Below are 23,297 nucleotides of genomic sequence, written 5' to 3'. Positions count from 1 at the left end.
ATATATCTTTTGCCTGTTTGTTACGATCGCTAACCTTTGCTGCTGGTAAATGGTGTTGTGTTTCTGGCTATTGTGGTAAGCTAATATAATGCTATATTGTGTTTTCGCTGTAAAACACTTAAAAAATCTGAAATATTGGCTGGATTCACAAGATCTGTGTCTTTCATTTGCTGTACGCTGTGTATTTTTAAGAAATGTTTTATGATGAGTAATTAGGTAATACACGTTGCTCTCTGTAGTTATTCTAGTCGCTTTGGTGAGAGTTGTGATGGTGGCTGCAATGGTAAACTATGATTTATACCTGAAATATGCAAATTTTTCTAACAAAACATATGCTATACAATAAATATGTTATCAGACTGTCATCTGATGAAGTTGTTTCTTGGTTAGTGGCTATTTATATCTTTATTTGGTCGAATTTGTGATAGCTACTGATGGAGTAAAAAAATGGTGGAGTAAAAAAGTGGTGTCTTTTGCTAACGTGGTTAGCTAATAGATTTACATATTGTGTCTTCCCTGTAAAACATTTTAAAAATCAGAAATGATGGCTGGATTCACAAGATGTGTATCTTTCATCTGGTGTCTTGGACTTGTGATTTAATGATATTTAGATGCTAGTATTTACTTGTGACGCTATGCTAGGCTATGCTAGTCAGCTTTTTTACTGATGGGGGTGCTCCCGGATCCGGGTTTGGGAGGAATTAGAGGTTAATTCAAGACTTTTGTTATTTTTCTTACATTTTGTTCTGAGTGTAGCAGAATTAAACTCATTTGATGGCTAACCTCACCTGAGACCTGACCTGTGTTCGCTCCCATAGTGAATGCCTAGGCTTTAGCTCAGTGGGCTGACACTGTCAGCTCAGGTCTAGCTGGTTTGTGTGCCAGTGGTCAGGTCTCCCAGAACTTGAAAGAGATTTCTGCAGAAGAACATTCCAAGTCTCTGCATCCTGCCTTGCACGTTTAGAGTTCCCCAGTTGGATCTCCAGCATGCGAAACCTCTTCTTCTCCTGGTTAAGATCCTCTTCTAAACGACCAGACTGGAGACGAAGACCTGAACATGACTCCTCCAATCTGAGAGCAGAGAGAGAGGGTTAGAGAGTACAGCAGACACACATGGATGTGTACACACACACATAAGTCCTCTGTAGTTCAGTTGGTAGAGCATCGCTAGGATAGTGGGTTTGATTCATGGGACCACCTAAATGTAAAATGTTTGCATGCATGACTGTAAGTCGCTTTGGATAAAAGTGTCTGCTAAATGACATATATTATATTATGTGCACACATGCACACATAACACAACATACTGTACCATTACCATTGCAACAAGAAGTTCGTTTTTACTTGCGTATTTGTGTCTCATATCTGAACCTCTGCGCCCTCAGCTCCTCCTTCAGATCTGTCACCAGGCTAAACAGACCCTCACTGACCCCTGACCTCAGACCTGTGATGTCATCTCCAGGGTCACCCTTGCTGCAGTCAGCACTGCTCACACACAGCTCCAGAGCAGAGCTTCTGAACCCAGCCACCGAGGACCCCGTCACAGCCTTGCCAGACCCTAACCCAGAGTTCAGTGTAGTGCGGTCAGTTCCTGTAGATTCAGCCAATGAGATTTCACAGGAGGTCCAGGGGGAGGGGCTTCCACCGGGCAAGCTCAGACTGCAGGAAGTGATGGTAACGTTGTCATAGGTCGAGAGCCTGTTGGAATGGGAGGAGTTTTTGACAGAGATGGAGGGCTTTATATTGGGAAAGGAGGAGTCTATACTAAAATTGGAAGAGTCTATATGTAAAGGAGATGAGTCTTTTAGCGAGCTTCTTTGGGAGTGTGAAGAGTATTTTATCGACAAAGAGGACCTAGTATAGGAGTCTGGCAGAGAGTCTTTATGTGTCTCTGTCAGGGAAAGCGAGGACTCTTTGAGTCGTTTGCCGGTCAAAGCGGTCCGTCGGTGACTGTGGAAGGGTGACAAGCCGTTCATCCCCCAGTTGCCCCCGGTGACAGTTGACATGTCAACCGCTGACCCTCCTATCTTCCCCCTCACCCCTATTGACCCAGACCCGCCCTTCAAGGAGGACCTCCATGAAGACAGGCTTTTGGACTGTTTACTGGGACCGAAGGCTGCACCACTACCACCCGAAAGCTTTCTTTCGTTCTTTCCTTCACTCTTTCTCTTCATCTTTCCTTCTGTTCTGCCGTCACTCTTTCCCTCAGAATACCCCTCTTTTCTTCCCTGGGTGGTTGATACAGTGTGGTCAGTATCGAGAGAGGAGCCACTGGAGGTTGGGATGGGTTGAAGTGGTTCCTGACTTGGGTTGTTAGGGGTCTGTCCCAGGGAGGGATAGGGCTGGGTGGGGTTGGTGGGGCTCTGCTGTGAGAGCCACTCCACCATGCAGTGGTGAATTGAGGGGGCCTGGGGATAGGGAGTTGGAGGGTCAAATTGGTCCTCCCTGGGAGTCTCTGCCTTTCCCTGGTACAGACGAGAGTGTTCACTGATCAATATGGTTATCAGGTGCTGCACCTGGGAACTACCTGCAGGGTAGAAAAAAAGAAAATCGTTATTGATAGGATTTATACATAGCGCTTTTACAGATTCTGAAAATGCTTTCTCCAGCCCAATGCTTCAGATTATCAAAAAAAAAGTGACAGGGTTGCCGATTAGCTGAGAAATAAATTACGTATACTGGCTTTAAACTCTGGTTAAACAATTCCTCCTTTTCATTGACATTGTAAAAGAAAAGATAGAACTTAAATTTTGCTTCCTCTTATCATTTTACAAATCCCCACATTAAATGTTATGGTTAGTTTGCTCTGGTTAGGGATTATTGTCTTATTTCACTGTAGAGCCTCTAGCCCTGCTCAATATACATTATCCAACCCTTTAGTTCCACCTCCCACACACGCGATGACATCACCTGGTTTAAATTATGTTTTTAGAGACAATATCTCTCTCATCACTCAATGCCTAGGTTTACCTCCATTGTATCCACATCCTACCATACCTTTGTCTGTACATTATGCCTTGAATCTATTCAATCGTGCCCAGAAACCTGTTCCTTTTACTCTTTGTTCCGGACGTACTAGACGACCAGTTCTTATAGCGTTTAGCCTTTAGCCGTACCCTTATCCTACTCCTCCTCTGTTCCTCTGGTGATGTAGAGGTTAATCCAGACCCTGCAGTGCCTAGCTCCACTCCTATTCCCCAGGTGCTCTCATTTGTTGACTTCTGTAACCGTAAAAGCCTTGGTTTCATGCATGTTAACATTAGAAGCCTCCTCCCTAAGTTTATTTTATTCACTGCTTTAGCACACTCTGCCAACCCGGATGTCCTAGCCATGTCTGAATCCTGGCTTAGAAAGACCACCAAAAACCCTGAAATTTCCATCCCTAACTATAACATTTCCCGACAAGATAGAAATGCCAAGGGGGGCGGTGTTGCAATCTACTGCAGAGATAGCCTGCAGAGTTCTGTCTTAATATCCAGGTCTGTACCTAAACAATTCGAGCTTCTACTTTTAAAAATACACCTTTCCAGAAACAAGTCTCTCACCGTTGCCGCTTGGTATAGACCACCCTCTGCCCCCAGTTGTGCTCTGGACACCATATGTGAACCATCTATCTTTGCCCCCCATCTAGCTCGTGCTGCTAGGTGACCTAAACTGGGACATGCTTAACACCCCGGCCATCCTACAATCTAAGCTTGATGCCCTCAATTTCACACAAATTATCAACCAAGATCTCAGCGATCACTGCCTCATTGCCTGCATCAGAAATTTGCATCCTGTAGCACAAACTCAAAAAGGTTCTGGGACACTGTAAAGTCCATGGAGAATAAGAGCACCTCCTCCCAGCTGCCCACTGCACTGAGGCTAGGAAACACTGTCACCACCAATGAATAATTGAGAATTTCAATAAGCATTTTTCTACGGCTGGCCATGCTTTCCACCTGGCTACCCCTACCCCGGTCAACAGCCCTGCACTCCCCACAGCAACTCACCCAAGCCTCCCCAATTTCTCCTTCACCCAAATCCAGATAGCTGATGTTCTGAAAGAGCTGCAAAATCTGGACCCCTACAAATCAGCCGGGCTAGACAATCTGGACCCTCTCTTTCTAAAATGATCTGCTGAAATTGTTGCAACCCCTATTACTAGCCTGTTCAACCTCCTTTCGTATGTCTGATATTTCCAAAGATTGGAAAGCTGCCACGGTCATCCTCCTCTTCAAAGGGGGAGACACTCTAGACCCAAACTGCTACAGACCTATATCTACCCTACCCTGCCTTTCTAAGGTCTTCGAAAGCCAAGTTAACAAACAGATTACCGACCATTTCGAATCCCACCGTACCTTCTCCGCTATGCAATCTGGTTTCAGAGCTGGTCAGGGGTGCACCTCAGCCCCGCTCAAGGTCCTAAATGATATCATAACCGCCCATCAATAAGAGACAATACTGTGCAGCCGTATTCATTCAGGCTTTCGATTCACCACATTCTTATCGGCAGACTCAATAGCCTTGGTTTCTCAAATGACGGCCTCGCCTGGTTCACCAACTACTTCTCTGATAGAGTTCAGTCTGTCAAATCGGAGGGTCTGTTGTCGGGACCTCTGGCAGTCTCTATGGGGGTGCCACAGGGTTCAATTCTCGGGAAGACTCTTTTCTCTGTATACATCAATGATGTCACTCTTGCTGCTGGTGATTCTCTGATCCACCTCTATGCAGATGACACCATTCTGTATACTTCTGGCCCTTCTTTGGACACTGTGTTAACTAACCTCCAGACGAGCTTCAATGCCATACAACTCTCCTCCCGTGGCCTCCAACTGCTCTTAAATGCAAGTAAAACTAAATGCATGCTCTTCAACCGATCACTGCCCGCACCTGCCCGCCCGTCCAGCATCACTACTCTGGGCGGTACTGACGTAGAATATGTGGACAACTACAAATACCTACGTGTCTGGTTAGACTGTAAACTCTCATTCCAGACTCACATTAAACATCTCCAATCCAAAATTAAATTTAGAATTGGCTTCCTATTTCGCAACAAAGAATCCTTCACTCATGCTGCCAAACATACCCTCGTAAAACTGACCATCCTTCCGATCCTCGACTTCGGCTATGTCATTTACAAAATAGCCTCCAACACTCTACTCAAATTGGATGCAGTCTATCACAGTGCCATCTGTTTTGTCTCCAAAGCCCCATATACTACCCACCACTGCGACCTGTACACTCTCGTTGGCTGGCCCTCACGTCATACTCGTCGCCAAAACCACTGGCTCCAGGTCATCAACAAGTCTTTGCTAGGTAAAGCCCCGCCTTATCTCAGCTCACTGGTCACCATAGCAGCACCCACCCGTAGCACGCGCTCCAACAGGTATATCTCACTGGTCACCCCCAAAGCCAATTCCTCCTTTGGCCGCCTTTCCTTCCAGTTCTCTACTGCCAATGACTGGAACGAACTGGAAAAATCACTGAAGCTGGAGACACATATCTCCCTCACTAGCTTTAAGCACCAGCTGTCAGATCAGCTCACAGATCACTGCACCTGTACATAGCCCATCTGTAAATAGCCCATCCAACTACCTCATCCCCATACTGTATTTTTTTTCTTTTTTCTCCTTTGCATCCCAGTATCTCTACTTCCACATTCATCTTCTGCACATCTACCATTCCAGTGTTTAATTGCTATATTGTAATTACTTCGCCACTGTCGTGTCTTTGGCTATGCTGGATTAAGTGATATGACATGCTATTCTATAAAATCCTTTCTCTGTAATTAATATTACCTGATTGAGCTAATCAGGTAAATGTAATTAACTAGAAAGTCGGGGCACCACGAAATAATATTTATAGAGCTGTTATCTTCCGAATAAACTCTTAAAGACCTAGTAATATTTTATATCAATAGCAGTCAATATTAATCGTCACCTTATTTCAGTCTCATCTGAAAGTTGTAAATTCTTTGTTATCTTCACGAACCCTGGCTAACAAGTTGAATCAGCAATACAAAATTGGGTTCAATGATTTATTTACTAACTAATCACACAGAATTACATATACACAGAATGAATCATACCTTGATTACAAATTAGGTCCTAAAGGAAAACGTCCCTGGCGGACGGAACAGATGACAGCTGGTTACACAAAGAAAAGGTGGTTGGGTTTGAGTGAAAGAGCGGGAAGACTGAAGAACAAAGGGAGAAGCGATGTCTCTATCAGGCCGTAGGCAGCTACTCTATCGTAAATACAGAATCTTATGCATTCTAAATTACCGCTCATTTGGAAAAGGAAAATGCAATAAATATTTACTCTGAGCTGCGCTTCGGTAGGTTGGTCGTAGATGGAAGGCCATGTTGCCCAACAGAGTCCTTTGAAGAATGTCTCTGGTGATAAATTGGATACGTTGTAGTAACGTCGTTGTGTGGTAGACGGGATACTCTGTCTGTTCTTTCCTAGCCCACGTTTGCAGCTGCTGTTGCTAACTCAACGGCTAGGAGGTATCACTTCTGTAGTGAATAAGAGTTCAAACCAACGTCTCTTCACGTGGGCTGGCCACTGAGTCGGGCCTAATTCACTCATGAAATCCCAATTCTCACATTTTAGAAGCTAAAATCACATTTCATCCCCTCCCAAATAATTTTATATTCAAACATTTAAATTGCACAACAATTCCATGTGAATCTGATAACTATAATGTGTAGACTTTCCACGGTACCGTTTATGTCATCCTATCATTGATGAGAATGTCTCAGATGACAACCGAACTGACATCATATTCATTAAGTACCAACGCATATGTTCAACTGGTTGGATTACCAAAATATGATTAATTTCCCCCCACCTTCTGATGTTCCCAGAATCTCTGTTTAACCTGTTTTGGCTGCAGCCCGACGTCGGTACACTTATGACAACATCCAGCTCAAGTGCAGGGCGCGAAATTCAAAATATATTTTTTTTAAATATTTAACTTTCACACATTAACAAGTCCAATACAGCATATGAAAGGTACACATCTTGTGAATCAAGCCAACATGTCCGATTTTTAAAATGTTTTACAGGGAAGACACAATATGTAAATCTATTAGCTAACCACGTTAGCAAAAGACACCACTTTTCTTACTCCATCAGTTTTTTACTCCATCAGTAGCTATCACAAATTCGACCAAATAAAGATATAAATAGCCACTAACCAAGAAACAACTTCATCAGATGACAGTCTGATAACATATTTATTGTATAGCATATGTTTTGTTAGAAAAATGTGCATATTTCAGGTATAAATCATAGTTTACATTGCAGCTACAATCAGAAATTGCACCGAAAGCAGACAGAAAAATTACAGACACCAACGCCAAATAACTAAATACTCATCATAAAACATTTCTGAAAAATACATAGTGTACAGCAATTGAAAGACAGGCATCTTGTGATTCCAGACAATATTTCCGATTTATCAAGTGTTTTACAGCGAAAACACAATATAGCGTTATATTAGCGTAGCCACAATAGCCAGAAACACTTGGGCGCCGACGACCAGTTCACATGCACGACAGATATTAGAAATAGCATCATAAAATGTTTCTTACTTTTGGTGATCTTCCGTCAGAATGTTGGACAAGGTGTCCTCTGTCCAGAACAGTCGTTGTTTGGATCTGGAACGGCAAATTTCCCTCTTGATTTAGCATGGGCACTTGCCAAGTGGCACAGATCTCTCCAACGTCAACAAAGTCAGAGAACGGAACACGGCAAAACTCCCGAAAAAAATTCAATAATCTGATTAAACTATATTGAAAAAACATACTTTACGATGATATGGTCACATGTATCAAATAAAATCTAAACCGGAGATGTTAGTCGTCCATAACGACAGCTAAACAGAAGGCAAATCCATGTCCCCTTTCGCGCGCTCCAGAAACAGGAAATGGACGGTCACGTCATACAAAGAGCTTTAATTCCACCTCAGACCAAGATAAACACGAAATTTCTTCTCTCACCGCCTCTTGACAACCAGGGGAAGGTGTATGAAGTGTACGTAGACTCTTACGTATCATTCCCATGTATAGGCAGGAAGTTGAACAGAGCATCGATTTCTGACATTCCACTTCCTGGTCAGGAAATGTGCTGCAGAATGAGTTCTGTTTCACTCAGAGAAATAATTCAAACGGTTTTAGAAACTAGAGAGTGTTTTCTATCCAATAGTAATAATAATATGCATATTGTACGAGCAAGAATTGAGTACGAGGCCGTTTGAAATGGGCACGATTTAACTGGCTACTCAATACTGCCCCTTGCAGCCATAAGAAGTTTAACAAAGGCTATTCAAGAGTCCCTCTGTAGAGTCAAGAGAGAGGGACGGGAGAAAGGTATTTATGGGGGGTTCATAAACCTTACCCACAGGCCAACGTCATGACACCACCATGGCCTATTTATTGCCTTACCTCCCTTATCTTACCTCATTTGCACACAATGTATGTAGAGTTTTTTTTCTACTGTATTATTGACTGTATGTTTGTTTATTCCATGTGTAACTTTGTGTTGTTGTATGTGTCGAACTGCTTTGCTTTATCTTGGCCAGGTCGCAGTTGTAAATGAGAACTTTTTCTCAACTAGCCTACCTGGTTAATAAAAAATAAAAATAGCGCGTGTCATTCGAGTGGAAAACGCGTTGGTATCTACCCTCCATCATGGTTTCTGCATCCTCCATCTTGGGTCGGAGGATGTTGGGTCCGAACACAGTGGCCAGGTTCTGAACACTCATCTTGTTCTGACTGGAGTGAGACTGGACCTCATCTAGGAATCTATAGTGCAAATACACAGAAACACACACACACGCACGCAGGTTCGCACACACACACACACACACACACACACACACACACACACACACACACACACACACACACACACACACACACACACACACACACACACACACACACACACACACACACACACACACACACACACACACACACACACACACACACACACACACATATATATATAAAGGCTGGTAAGCGTAAAACACATAGGAAAAAAAAAACATGAAGGACATTTTATTTCATCCAAGATTGTCTGAATATCACATTTCTTGTATGTTCAGTATGATACATACTGAGACAGATTTAGTATGAGAGGTGGTGGTGAGTCATGCTGTTTGCACCGTCTGTGTGATCTGCCTTGTTCTGCTGCCTCAGCTGCCTTCTGATGTCATTAAACACCTATTTATAGTATTAGGTGATGTCATTAAAGATTTATATCTAGAATGATGATGTCATTGAAGATGTATTGATAGTAATCATAGAGATGGAAGCCAGACATGTATTTACATCAGTATCTATAGAGATGATGTCATTATCTATTAATAATATTTACAGAGATGGAGGAGACCAGAGAGAGATACTGTAGGCGAGACTCTGCAATACTCAGTTCTCATAGATGACATAATTATAATCTGTTTACCTGCAGATGTATTTCAGGAGGTTGTAGTTGACCTGAGGAAGAGTCCTCACCTGCCTGCCCAGCTCAAAGATCCCCTTCAAAAGAACAAATGTCGCTATCATTATTCATTAGGGTTTAAATGAGAGCATTACTACTTGAGGCGCGTGTGTCACTCACACACACACACACACACACACACACACACACACACACACACACACACACACACACACACACACACACACACACACACACACACACACACACACACACACACACACACACACACACACACACACACACACACACACACACACACACACACACACACACACACACACCTCCTCCTTGTCCTTGGTCAGTAGCTGAGCGGTGGAGAGGAACTCTGTGTATTTGTTGAAAGGCACCACAGGCTCCGGCAGCTCTCTGAGGTAAAGCTTCAGCAGGGATGCCACCGTGTGGACATCAGTGTTACTTTCAAATCAGGACAGGTCAGGGTGAGAGGTCGGTACAGTTCACGGTCATACATTGTGTTTTCCTCTTTACATAATAATATTTAAATATTATATCCAAGCACACACACACACACACACACACACACACACACACACACACACACACACACACACACACACATATATATATAAAGGCTGGTAAGCGTAAAACACATAGGAAAAAAAAAACATGAAGGACATTTTATTTCATCCAAGATTGTCTGAATATCACATTTCTTGTATGTTCAGTATGATACATACTGAGACAGATTTAGTATGAGAGGTGGTGGTGAGTCATGCTGTTTGCACCGTCTGTGTGATCTGCCTTGTTCTGCTGCCTCAGCTGCCTTCTGATGTCATTAAACACCTATTTATAGTATTAGGTGATGTCATTAAAGATTTATATCTAGAATGATGATGTCATTGAAGATGTATTGATAGTAATCATAGAGATGGAAGCCAGACATGTATTTACATCAGTATCTATAGAGATGATGTCATTATCTATTAATAATATTTACAGAGATGGAGGAGACCAGAGAGAGATACTGTAGGCGAGACTCTGCAATACTCAGTTCTCATAGATGACATAATTATAATCTGTTTACCTGCAGATGTATTTCAGGAGGTTGTAGTTGACCTGAGGAAGAGTCCTCACCTGCCTGCCCAGCTCAAAGATCCCCTTCAAAAGAACAAATGTCGCTATCATTATTCATTAGGGTTTAAATGAGAGCATTACTACTTGAGGCGCGTGTGTCACTCACACACACACACACACACACACACACACACACACACACACACACACACACACACACACACACACACACACACACACACACACACACACACACACACACACACACACACACACACACACACACACACACACACACACCTCCTCCTTGTCCTTGGTCAGTAGCTGAGCGGTGGAGAGGAACTCTGTGTATTTGTTGAAAGGCACCACAGGCTCCGGCAGCTCTCTGAGGTAAAGCTTCAGCAGGGATGCCACCGTGTGGACATCAGTGTTACTTTCAAATCAGGACAGGTCAGGGTGAGAGGTCGGTACAGTTCACGGTCATACATTGTGTTTTCCTCTTTACATAATAATATTTAAATATTATATCCAAACACACACACACACACACACACACACACACACACACACACACACACACACACACACACACACACACACACACACACACACACACACACACACACACACACACACACACACACACACACACACACACACACACAATAAACTGGCTGTTACAGTATGTTACATGTTGGTGTGTGTGTGTATGTGTGTTTTGTGAGGGTATGTGTGCATGTACAGTGGCAAGACAAAGTATGTGAAAACTTTAGAAATACCTGGATTTCTGCATAAATTGGTCATACAATTTGATCTGATCTTCATCTAGGTCACAACAATAGACAAATACAGTCTGCTTAAACTAATAACACACAAACAATTAAACGTTTTCATGTCTTTATTGAACACACCGTGTAAACATTCACAGTGCAGGGTGGGAAAAGTATGTGAACCCTTGAATTTAATAACTGGTTGACCCTCCTTTGGCAGCAATAACCTCAAACAAACGTTTTCTGTAGTTGCGGATCAGACCTGCACAAAGGTCAGGAGGAATTTTGGACCATTCCTCTTTACAAAACTGTTTCAGTTCAGCAATCATCTTGGGATGTCTGGTGTGAACTGCTCTCTTGATGTCATACCACAGCATCTAAATCAGGTTGAGGTCAGGACTCTGACTGGGCCACTCCAGAAGGCGTTTTTTCTTCTGTTGAAGCCCTTCTGTTGTTGATTTACTTCTGTGTTTTGGCTTGTTGTCTTGTTGCATCACCCAACTTCTGTCGAGCTTCAATTGGCAGACAGATAGCCTAACATTCTCCTGCAAAATGTCTTGATAAACTTGGGAAATAATTTTCCCGTCGATGATAGCAAGCTGTCCAGGCCCTGAGGCAGCAAAGCAGCCCCAAACCATGATGCTCCCTCCACCATACTTTACAGTTGGGATGAGGTTTTGATGTGCCTTTTTCTTTCCAAACATAGTGTTGTGTGTTCCTTCCAAACAACTCAACTGTTGTCTGTCCACAGAATATTTTGCCAATAGCACTGTGGAATATCCAGGTGCCCTTTTGCAAACTTCAGACGTGCAGCAATGTTTTTTTTTGGACAGCAGTGGCTTCTTCCATGGTGTCCTCCAATGAACATCATTCTTGTTTAGTGTTTTATGTGTCGTAGACTTGTCAACAGAGATGTTAGCATGTTCCAGAGATTTCTGTAAGTCTTTAGCTGACACTCTAGGATTCTTCTAAACTCATTGAGCATTCTGCGCTGTGCTCTTGCAGCCATCTTTGCAGGACGGCCACTCCTAGGTAGAGTAGCAACAGTGCTGAACTTTCTCAGTTTATAGACAATTTGTCTTACTGTGGACTGATGAACATCAGGGCTTTTAGAGACTCTTTCCAGCTTTATGTAAGTCAACAGTTCTTAATCTTAGGTATTCTGAGATCTCTTTTGTTCGAGGCATGGTTCACATCAGGCAATGCTTCTTGTGAATAGCAAACTCACATTTTGTGAGTGTTTTGTATAACCAACATCTCCAATTTCGTCTCATTGATTGGACTCCAGATTAGCTGACTCCTGACTCCAATTAGCTTTTGGAGAAGTCATTAGCCTAGGGGTTCACATACTTTTTCCAACCTACAATGTGAACGTTTAAATTATGTATTCAATATAGTCAAGAAAATACAACAATGTGTGTTATTAGTTTAAGCACTAAGCTTAAGCACTTGTATTTTGTTGTGACTTAGATGAAGATCAGATCAAATTTGATGACTTATTTATGAGTGTGTGTGTATGTCTGTGTGTGTGAGTATGTGCATGATTGTGTGTGTGTGTGTGTGTGTGTGTGTGTGTGTGTGTGTGTGTGTGTGTGTGTGTGTGTGTGTGTGTGTGTGTGTGTGTGTGTGTGTGTGTGTGTGTGTGTGTGTGTGTGCGTGTGAGAGAGAGTGCTACCTCCTCCTAGCGGGCCCCATATAGCTCTTCGTATGGCTCTGACCCACTCCTCCATGTCTCTCTGAGAGTTAGCCATGAACAGGAAAGACTCGCTCAGACCTGAACGATCCTTCTTTCCACTGCCTCCTGCAAACAAACACACACACACATCAGTGGAGGCTCCTCAGGAGGAAAGGGAGGACCATCCAACTCAGTGAATTTCTGAAAAATAAAAATAGTGAAACATTAAAAAGTTATTTTTTTTTTGAGATAAAACTATACTAAATATATTCACGTCACCAAATAACTTATTAAAACACACTGTTTTGCAATAAATGTCTACAGTAGCCTCAACAGCACCCTCTAGGGTAGCACTGTGGTGTAGCCGGAGGATAGCTATTTTATGTCCTCTGGGTACATTGATTTCAATACAAAACCTAAAAGGCTCATGGTTCTCACTCCCTTCCATAGATTACACAATTACTTTGACGACCTCTAGAGGACGTCCTCCATGTTGTACAACCAATCATAGAATTAGAGAATGAATCTACTACTGAAAGCATGAGCTACAGCTATCTGACACTGCAGTGCATAAAGTATGGTGAGTAGTTGACTCAAAGAGAGAGAAAGAATAGTTGAACAGTTTTGAACAAATCAATTTCTTAAAAAAGTAAGGAGAAGCACCAGAGACAGAGAGAGATAGATATGTTTTGTATTTTTTCCCCCCTTTTAGTTTACCTTAGAGATAAATGCAGCTAATTTAGTCTACTCAACAACCTGACTCAAACGGACAAGAATGCTATTTATGTTAGCTACCTGGTCCAAGTCAAGGTAAGCTGTCGGTTTTATTAATTTATTGCCACCGGGGCCCACCGGTGTAACTGCTTGTCACGACTCCTACCGAAGGTGGCTCCCCTTCCTGTTCGGGTGCGCCCGGCGGTCGTCGTCACCGGCCTACTAGCTGCCACTGACTTTTTCCTCCCCCTCCTTATTTGTTTATTGGTTACACCTGTTTGTGGTTAGGGTGATTAGTGGGGCTTTATTACCCAGCAGCCCCGCCTGCTGGGTGTGCGGGATTGTTTTGTGTACTGTTTGTACATGCCTGTATGTCACGGTTCGTGTACGTTGTATTTTCGGAACTATTTTGTTCCCCTTGTGTGTTGGGGCATTTGGTTGGAGTGGCGTCGTGTTCACCTCTGTGGTGATTAAAAGTTACGCTACTCTGAACTCTCTGTCTTCTGAGTCTGACTCCTTCCTCCACTACACCCCGGGCATTACACTGCTAAACTGTTGCTGTACACTGTACTAAGTCATTGTACTCGTGGATTGTATTGTGGGTTTACTAGTTCTACACTAAACAACAATATAAACGTGATGCAACAATTTCAAAGATTTTACTGAGTTAGTTCATAAAATAAAATCTGGTCTGCGGTAGTGAGGCCGGTTCGACGTACTGTCAAATCCTCTAACACAATGTTATGGTAGAGAAATTAACATTAATTTCTCTGGCAACAGCTCTGGGAGACATTCCTTACAGTCAGCATGCCTATTGCACATACCCTCAAAATTTGAGACCATTTGACAAAACTGCATCTGTGTAATGATCATGCTGTTTAATCAGCTTCTTGATGTGCCACACCTGTCAGATGGATGGATTATCTTGGCAAAGGAGAAATGCTCATTAACAGGGATGTAAACACATTTGTGCACAAAATTTGAGAGAAATAAGCTTTTTGTGCATATGGAAAGGGGATATTAGGGATATTTAATTAAAGCTCATGAAATATGGGACCAACACTTTATATGTTGCGTTTATATTTTTGATCAGTGTAGTTTGTTGACTATAACGTTAATATGTTGACAATGATGTGGGCTGTGTTGCGGTTAGCGGTTATGGTATGAAGGTTTGGCTTGGAGAAGCTTTTGCTACTGGTCACAGAGAGCAATTGTGTTGTGCACTGAAGTCCACAAAATGTGAGAAGGAATTATACAATGAGCAAAGTGATGAATCTGTATGTGGCTGTTATGAACGTGAACTGTGAGTGATCAGGGGTGTATTCATTCCACCAATTCTGTTGCAAAATGTTTGTTAAACTGATGAAATGAAATGGCAAGGGACCTACCTGAATTTGTCCAATAGAAACTCTTGTTTTAGTTGAAAAATGGAACGTTTTGCAACTGCTTGGACTAATGATTACACCCCAGATCAGATAGATGCAGGCAAGAGTGTGCAAGGCGGTATTTAATGTGTCGCTGTCTGTCACCTTGATTATTCCAATTTGTCTCTCGACCTGTGCACCTACGTTATAAACTTTAATTTGTAGCTAGGTTATAGCAACCTCATGATGGGTATAAGGCAAATTTCAATATCATGTAGTAGGTTAAACCTATCAATGTTGGGTGAATGGAATCTGAATGACAGTCATCCAATATGCTGTAATCATTCAGATTCTCTCTCTCTCTCGCTCTCTCTCTCTCTCTCGCTCTCTCTCTCTCTCTCTCTCCAGCATGACGCAGTCACAAGCGCAGTCGTCTAGCAACCAGTGGGTGTTGACGTTATTGACATTCATGTGATTTATATAGGCTGCCAGTGGCTGTTCATGAATGCCGGTCAACAGGGTTAGCACTTTCCCTTCTCTGAACAGAGGGACAGACAGACACACACTTTCTCTTTCAGATTTATCACCTGAGTCAGAGGAACAGACAGACAGACAGACGGACGGAGGGAGGGAGGGAAGAAGGGAGTGTCAGCTAGAGTACATACATACACCAAAGCCAAATGTCTGTGTAAATACAGTAGCAGAGAAGGTTGAAAGAGCCCAAATTAAAGTGATTGATTTGGATATTCTGTCATGTATTAATTGTGATGATACTGCATTCTTGAATGTTCTGTCAGAGTGTGTGTGTGTGTGTGTGTGTGTGTGTGTGTGTGTGTGTGTGTGTGTGTGTGTGTGTGTGTGTGTGTGTGTGTGTGTGTGTGTGTGTGTGTCCGGCTGTTTGGTGTGTGCATTTGTGAGTGTCTGAACACATACGAGCAGTTTAGAGTTCCGTTGCTTCTCTTCTGGTTGCCCCGCTGCTTCACACAGTGATTTACAACTGAGATAGCCACACATTGCATGATCGTCGCTGAACATATACATAACCCTCAATAACCTGTTCACCACCAAGGTGTTTACACCTAAACACTGCACAGACACAGCACACAGAGGCAGGCAGGCAGGCAGGCAGGCAGGCAGGCAGGCAGGCAGGCAGGCAGGCAGGCAGGCAGGCAGGCAGGCAGGCAGGCAGGCAGGCAGGCAGGCAGGCAGGCAGGCAGGCAGGCAGGCAGGCAGGCAGGCAGGCAGGCAGGCAGGCAGGCAGGCAGGCAGGCAGGCAGGCAGAAAGACAAACAGACACGCACGCACAAGGTGCCCTTACCCACAGTGTAGACCATCTGGGGTTTGTGGAGCTTGCAACAGTCTTGCCCCATACTAGCTCTGGAGAAGCAGGGCCAGACAGGCAGGCGACAGTGTAACAACGGGGCAACCGAGCAAGGAAAGAGGGCGAGGGTAGCCAACAAGAGAGTGCACACCCAGCCGGGTGACAGTCACAGAGCAGCGAGAGCAGAGCAAGTGGAGAGGTTTGACGGGGAGAGAGGACGAGGGGAGAGGGGCTACAGCTGTGCCATGTCAGTTATCAGCTGGCTGGCTTTGCAGGGGGTAGAGTCCACAGTCCACACGCAGCCAGGGTGTGTGTGCCAAGCAGGGCTGGTCCTGTGTGCCAGCAGGGCATGACAGGACAGAGAGAGTTAGCAGCCCAGTGTAGCACAGTACACAAGCCCACAAAGTCCTTATGTGTCCTCTTACAAGTCATGTTTCAAATCTCCTTACAAGTCCACTTACAAGTCATACAAAAAGTATTCGTAATTGATTCAATTCATGCATTCATTGATTCATTCAGAAAAAGAGAGTTGTTGGTTTTTTCCCTTCTTTTCTTCCAAATGGCCCCTCCTCCCCCCTTCTATCTCCTTCCTCTCTCTTTCTCTCTATTACACTGTTGTTCCTTTCTCACAGACAAAATAGCTTGCACAAAATAGCTAATCTTTATCAAACAACAACCACAGATTGTGTGTGTGTGTGTGTGTGTGTGTGTGTGTGTGTGTGTGTGTGTGTGTGTGTGTGTGTGTGTGTGTGTGTGTGTGTGTGTGTGTGTGTGTGTGTGTGTGTGTGTGTGTGTGTGTGTGTGTGTATTTCCACAATACCACCATGCCTACGCTGCCATGTTTAGAACCAAATTAAATAGATCCCTTGTTGGAATGTCTGACATCTTGTTTATGTTATGCAAGTTATGTTTCATTCAAAGTATTGAGTGTATTATGCACTGCACAATATTAACCAAGACCGATAACTTTCTAGTCTATGAACTGCTTTGCTACCCAGAGTTCCCTGAGAAACTCTATCATTTCATAATTTAGGCTTTACATGGGTCTTGTTCAGCATAGGGCACACAGTAGCAATATATTTTGAAACGGCAAACAAAAATGAGTGCTTCTTGATGGATAAGTTCAAGTAATACCTCATCAGAGGGAAGGGTTAGATACCACTATGGTGACTTACCTGGAACAATCTCAAACAGGTGGCAACCAGCTTCATCCTGATTGGCCGACAGCTTGCTGACCTGACTGCCCTGGAGAAGGATGCATCCCTGAGAGAGAGACAGAGACAGAAAGACAGAGGACAGGAAGGAGAGAACAAAATATTAATGGTGGAGCATTGTGTGGTTTGGTAAAACAAAATAGAAACATTACTTATGTCTCGGTTTGAAATTGAAATAGTTTAAAGCACAGAGGGAGACGTGTTGTGCATGACAAACATTACAGAAACTTCCCCAAACATGACAGACTCCATTATCTGCTTAAGTCTTGGCAGGTGTCCAACTGAAGGAGTATTGAAGGCAGAGAGATGGATGACTCAGGAAAACATCTCTACGTCCATTTATCCCTTCCATCTCTTCTGCATTACCATGCCCTCCAGTATAGGCAGGTCTGGGGTCAGATACTAAAGTCTCTGACTTATAACCCAACCTAGCCAGAGGCCAACCAGTTACCACATCAGCAGTCAAACAGCCAGCAACTATACAGCCTGCAGAGCTGGAATGGAGGAGCCAGTTACCACATTAAAAGTTAGCCTACATAACTAACCAGTGTGGCCGGGTAACTAGGCACACAGAAGCCAGACTGGAGGAGCCAGAGATACAGAGAGGGATAACAGATCGACTGGCCCGAGGAGACACTTACATGGAGATACAACAGAGTCAGTGTCCTGTTTCTGATATTAGAGAACATATTATTAACTCTTTTAGAGAGTATAATACAGTCCTAATATATGTAGAATGACCTGAAAATGTGCATTAAACTAGTGTATTATACCTGAGGTTAAGTCTCATCCTGGTCCTTATAGAAGTACAGTGCTTCAGTCCTTAGAACGAACCACCGTAGCTGCCAGTTCCTCATGATGCTCCTCTGTCTCTTCAGCCAGCCAGCCATCAGCGCCAACTCCTGGCCTAGAGGAGGACTGCGGTGGCCCAACACCATGCTCATAGAGCAGGCTGGAGAGAGAGAGAGAGAGGGAGAGAGAGAGAGAGAGAGAGAGAGAGAGAGAGAGAGAGAGAGAGAGAGAGAGATGAACATTAACACATATAACCTATATCCAGCCACAAATAACCACTGATCATAATCATTTTCAAGTAAAATATTATTTAAATAGCAGTTATCTGGAAAATCAGGGACACAAAAAAATTATTTTGAACCGGAATAAATGCTACACTTTTTAACAATGGCCAACACAATTCCAGTCAAAATAGAAGATTGTAAGAAATACTGAAATACCTACGATTAGGCCTACTATATCCAACCCAACTCCATTTGTTGCCACTATCATGTATCCCAGTGGTTTTCAAACTTTTTGATCCGTGACCCCAAAAAGGAGTGGTAGGTCTACAAAAATTTGTGCAATTTCGAAATTTGGATGTGCAGCCGCAGTTTTTCTCATGTTATGTCAGTCACTGACAGTCACTCAATTAGCCCATGTCAGCTAACATGTTTTAGATTGTAAGTTAGTCTTGAGGCCAGCTATCTAAACTAGATAGAGGCCCCCATTAATTTTTGTTAGTCACTCGGAGTCAGATACCATATTAAAAACAGCAAAGATTTCTTTCCACCCTATGGCAAAATGTGTAGATTTGCAGAAAATGAACTCTAAAAATTTGAATTTTGTTTACGGCCCCCAAAAGGCCCAAAAGGGCCGCCTTTGACTGCATGTGTGGGTATGGATGTGTGTATGCAGACCTGCGTAAGCATATACAGTCTAGTTGATTTGATGATGTTAAAATTGAAACTGTGCTGGAATAGCAGTTCTCCTGTTGTCTTTGTGTTAACTTACAGTGTGCTTCTAAATCAGTAGTTTAGTAAATTTGCTTGACCATGCTGTAAGTCATGTAATTGTTTGTTATAAAGAAGGTTAAACCAAGGCCTTATACTTTTAAAGGGTTAATAAATTATATAAACGGTAAGGTCTCCTCTTTAGGAGACCTCTGTGTGTGTGTTAAAACCTGTGTTGAGTGTTGTGACCTTCAGACACTATCAGAAGCGTCTACATTCAGACTCCTCCTGTCTGGATCCCACCGTGGTTATCTGGTTTTCTGAGAACACAAAGCTGCCACAGACCTGGTGAAACCAGCCCCCTGTCAGAAGATGCTTACACTCGTTCACCTTGTCATGACTAATGTATGTTTGATAATTATATAGACATGATCATTTGTTGAAGAAATTGACCAACATTTTGGAGAGCTTGCCAGGAGCGAGTGACCACTTCGCTGGACTGACCATTGATCCACGTGCAAGCGAGACAAAATTACAGGGTAAGCAGACGCCTGTTATATCTAAAGTCTGTAATTTGTATATCACGCTGTGGTTAATGAGTCATTCTGGCAAGTAAGTGGCGCCTCGCTGTTAAATTTATATGAACCTACATTTCTTTGTAATAGTGGAATAATTGAAAGTGTGAAATTATTGTTACACAACCCGTGGGAGGAAGCACAGACCACCTAGGTGGAAATAGGTTATACATTCCTGGTTTAAATGTTTATTATTGTGAGACTTGGTGATAGGTTTAGGGCGAAATTCCATGTATAAACGCCGATTGTAATGATTATTGTGTGACTTGGTGATAGGACTTAGGGCAAAATTCCAAGTATAAACGCTGATTGTTATTATTGTGATAAGGTATTCTGTAATTGTTCTATAAATTTTGTCATTGTTCTATGTATCATGTCTTCTGTGTGGTATGACTGGATGGTGGGACATTAAATCAGGAGTTAGTTATAAACATTATAATGCCCGTGTATTTGAATTTACTGTGTGGACATTCGGATCAGATGCTCAAAGAGTTGCCTGTAGGGGTATAAACCTTAAAGCATACACCATTGCTGTATTAAGAAATAGACCTACCCGTGTGTTACTGACCCATGTTATTTTAAAAAGAAATAGTTTTGAAGTAAAAGTTTCTCCCTTGGAAGGAGAAGATTATCACAGAGATACCAGGATTGTTGTGGAGGTTACACCAACATTTTGTGCAACACGGTTGCAATGAAACCCGCCACTCCTCTACAGTTTTTAATTGGGAAATACCCCACTATGGAAAAGGACTTAACTTGGGTTTTCAAGAAATGGCATGATTGGACGAAGGAAGCCACTGAATATAGATGGCCTACGGACGGGTCATTTAATAAAACCAAGTATCATTTGATTGTGAAAAGAAGACATGAAGATAAGACAAAGGGAAAGAAGAAATCCACTCTGTTCTCTGTCACTGCTTTGGCAATTCTAAAAACTGAGGGTGATCTATTCTGGTCCAAACAGAAAGCCACCTGTTTGAATAAAGAATTAGCAATGACTAAAGACCCTGTCTCTCTTAAGAAAGGGAAGCTTCATCTGGAGTGTAGCGCCCCACCATATGCTCCACCGCCCCCTCCCTACTGCTGAGATAGGTTTAAATTATTGATCCACTACTCCCAAACAAACTAGTAGCTCCAGGCGATAATTCTTCTCCACCTCCGGGTAGAATGGCACCGGGTAGAATGTATCAAGAACTTGGAGAAATATGGAATGATGCCAACACACAATCAACACCTCTCTATCCTAGCGTTACCATGGCAAAGGACCTCATGGCAGCTCAAGAAATGAAGGTGCACAGAGAAATGGATAATGCTGTTGAGGTTATTAGACGAGGTCGTAATAATGAAGATAAAGAGCAAAGTCTAAGTGGTAGTCACGCAGTGAATGAAGAGAACAGAAGAGAGGAAAAATAAATACGAATGAAAACTGAACAACACAGGAGACAGTGGGAGGAGAAGAAGAGAGAGGAGAGAGAACGTGAATAATTCACTGAACACAAGAGTGGAACTGCCCTTCACCCATTTCAGACAAGCACTCTACCGACAGTTGAGGGAAATGTTTCCCACCACCAGAGATGTTGTAAGACAGGGTGAACTGCTCTTCGCTGGAGATGATGATATCCTCGACTGGATGGATAAGATGAAGACGGAATGGCAAGGAGAAACCAATGAGAGGTTTGATTTCACTTTCACCACTGAAAACCTATTTTATGATAGACTGCAGAAATCTGCCCAAGTGGGTCAGAGATAAACTGATGAATGTTGTGGGATGGGACAGGTTTGAAGGCCCTAATAAGGAGGACCACATTAGACACCACTGCAGAGCCTGGAAAAATATGAAGACTGAAGAAAAAGAGAGGAAGACTGGACTTGACACACAGCTCAAGAAGGCCCAGCTGGCCCAGCTGGACAAAGGGAAAACCAACAATCTAATGGTGGCTGTAACCACAGCTGCTATACAGCAGCAGCCTCCACCACCACCTTCTCCACAGTTTACCCAAACACCTGCTACTCAGTTCCCTCCTCAACCATATGGGAACCCACAACCATACCTACCAACACTGAGACAACCGCTGGTGTGCTGGTGTGGCAGGAAATATGAGAAACATGTGACCTCACCAACCACAGCAGCAGCAGCAACCCCGGCAGCAGAGAGGGAGAGGTCATTGGAGAGGGAATGCTGGCAGAGGGAACTTCCAAGGTGGACGAGGCGGGAGATCGGCCTTTACAGGACAGCCTCAACCTGTTTTTTTGCCCAGACTCAACCAATGAATGGTCGACAATATGGATGGCCTCAACAACCTCCTGCGACAAACCAGGCGTGGTTCCCACCGCAGAATTATCAACAATAGGGATGCCCTGACCCCCTTCTCCAGTGTCACCAGTACATATTTCCGGATGGTACCAAAGAACCAATCATTACTCTGAAGGTCAACAATCAAGAGGTACTATTTTTAATATACACTGGAGCTCACACCTCCTGCATTGGTTCCACAGGCCAACACCTCGGTCTGGGACTCACATCTAAGTCAGTGAGGATGATGGGAGTCGCTGGGATACCTCAAAAGCTGTACTGGACTGAAGATACAACAATTGACCTGGGGGTAATACTAATAAGGTAATACTATTAAGGTTCCCTTTCTGAACTCTCCAGCCACTCCTGTTAGCCTACTGGGTAGAGACATTTTCCTGACCAAGTCCAACGCGATTCAAAGGCCCGACCTGACCTTTATGATGAACCTCTTGAGCTCCCTGATGTTACTCTCTTTGTTGACGGCTCTGCCTTTATTGATAGGGAGACTGGTAGGAAACATGGAGGGTTTGGTATAGTCTCACTGCATAGGTCATTGTTGATTGAACAGCCCTTGCCTGAACATTGCTCAGCACAACAAACTGAGCTTCTAGCACTTACTGAAGCATGTAAATTAGGTAGTGGTTTGAAGGTTAACATTTATTCTGATTCTGCATATGCATTGGCGTTTGCTTGTCTTGGATAGGGGTTTGGAAAGGTAGGAACTTTGTTAACGCATCTGGTACCCGTATTAAACACTGTTTACAGATAGAAGCCCTGCTTGAAGCTATGTTGCTTCCTGCCAAGTTGGCTATTCTTAATGTCCGTGCCCACACAGGCAACACTGACAGCGTTAGTTTAGGTAATGCAGCTGCTGATGCTGCTGCTAAGAATGCTGCTTCTCGCTGCCATACTCATGCTGTTATGCTTTCCTCCCCGTATACGCCTGAAATCACTGATCTGGACCAACACCAGGTTGCGGATGCCCTTAATCACCCCTTATGGGAATCTAGAGGCTGCTCCAGAGGCCCTGATGGCCTGTGGAGGCCATCACTCTCTGGCAAACCAGTTCTGCCTCTGCCTCTTGTCTCCTCTGTGTGTCGCCTGGCCCACGGACTAATAT

At 43.4% G+C, this 23,297-nt stretch overlaps 1 pseudogene; it reads right to left on the bottom strand.

The window, feature by feature from the left end:
- Positions 1-854: 854 nt before the first annotated feature.
- On the bottom strand, positions 855-18,523 carry LOC120045835 (annotated as a pseudogene).
- Between the last annotated feature and the right edge of the window lie 4,774 nt (positions 18,524-23,297).

Source organism: Salvelinus namaycush, chromosome 4, assembly GCF_016432855.1.
Source record: "Salvelinus namaycush isolate Seneca chromosome 4, SaNama_1.0, whole genome shotgun sequence".
Taxonomy (NCBI): Eukaryota; Metazoa; Chordata; class Actinopteri; order Salmoniformes; family Salmonidae; genus Salvelinus; species Salvelinus namaycush.
This window is presented reverse-complemented; position numbering and strand designations above follow the sequence as displayed.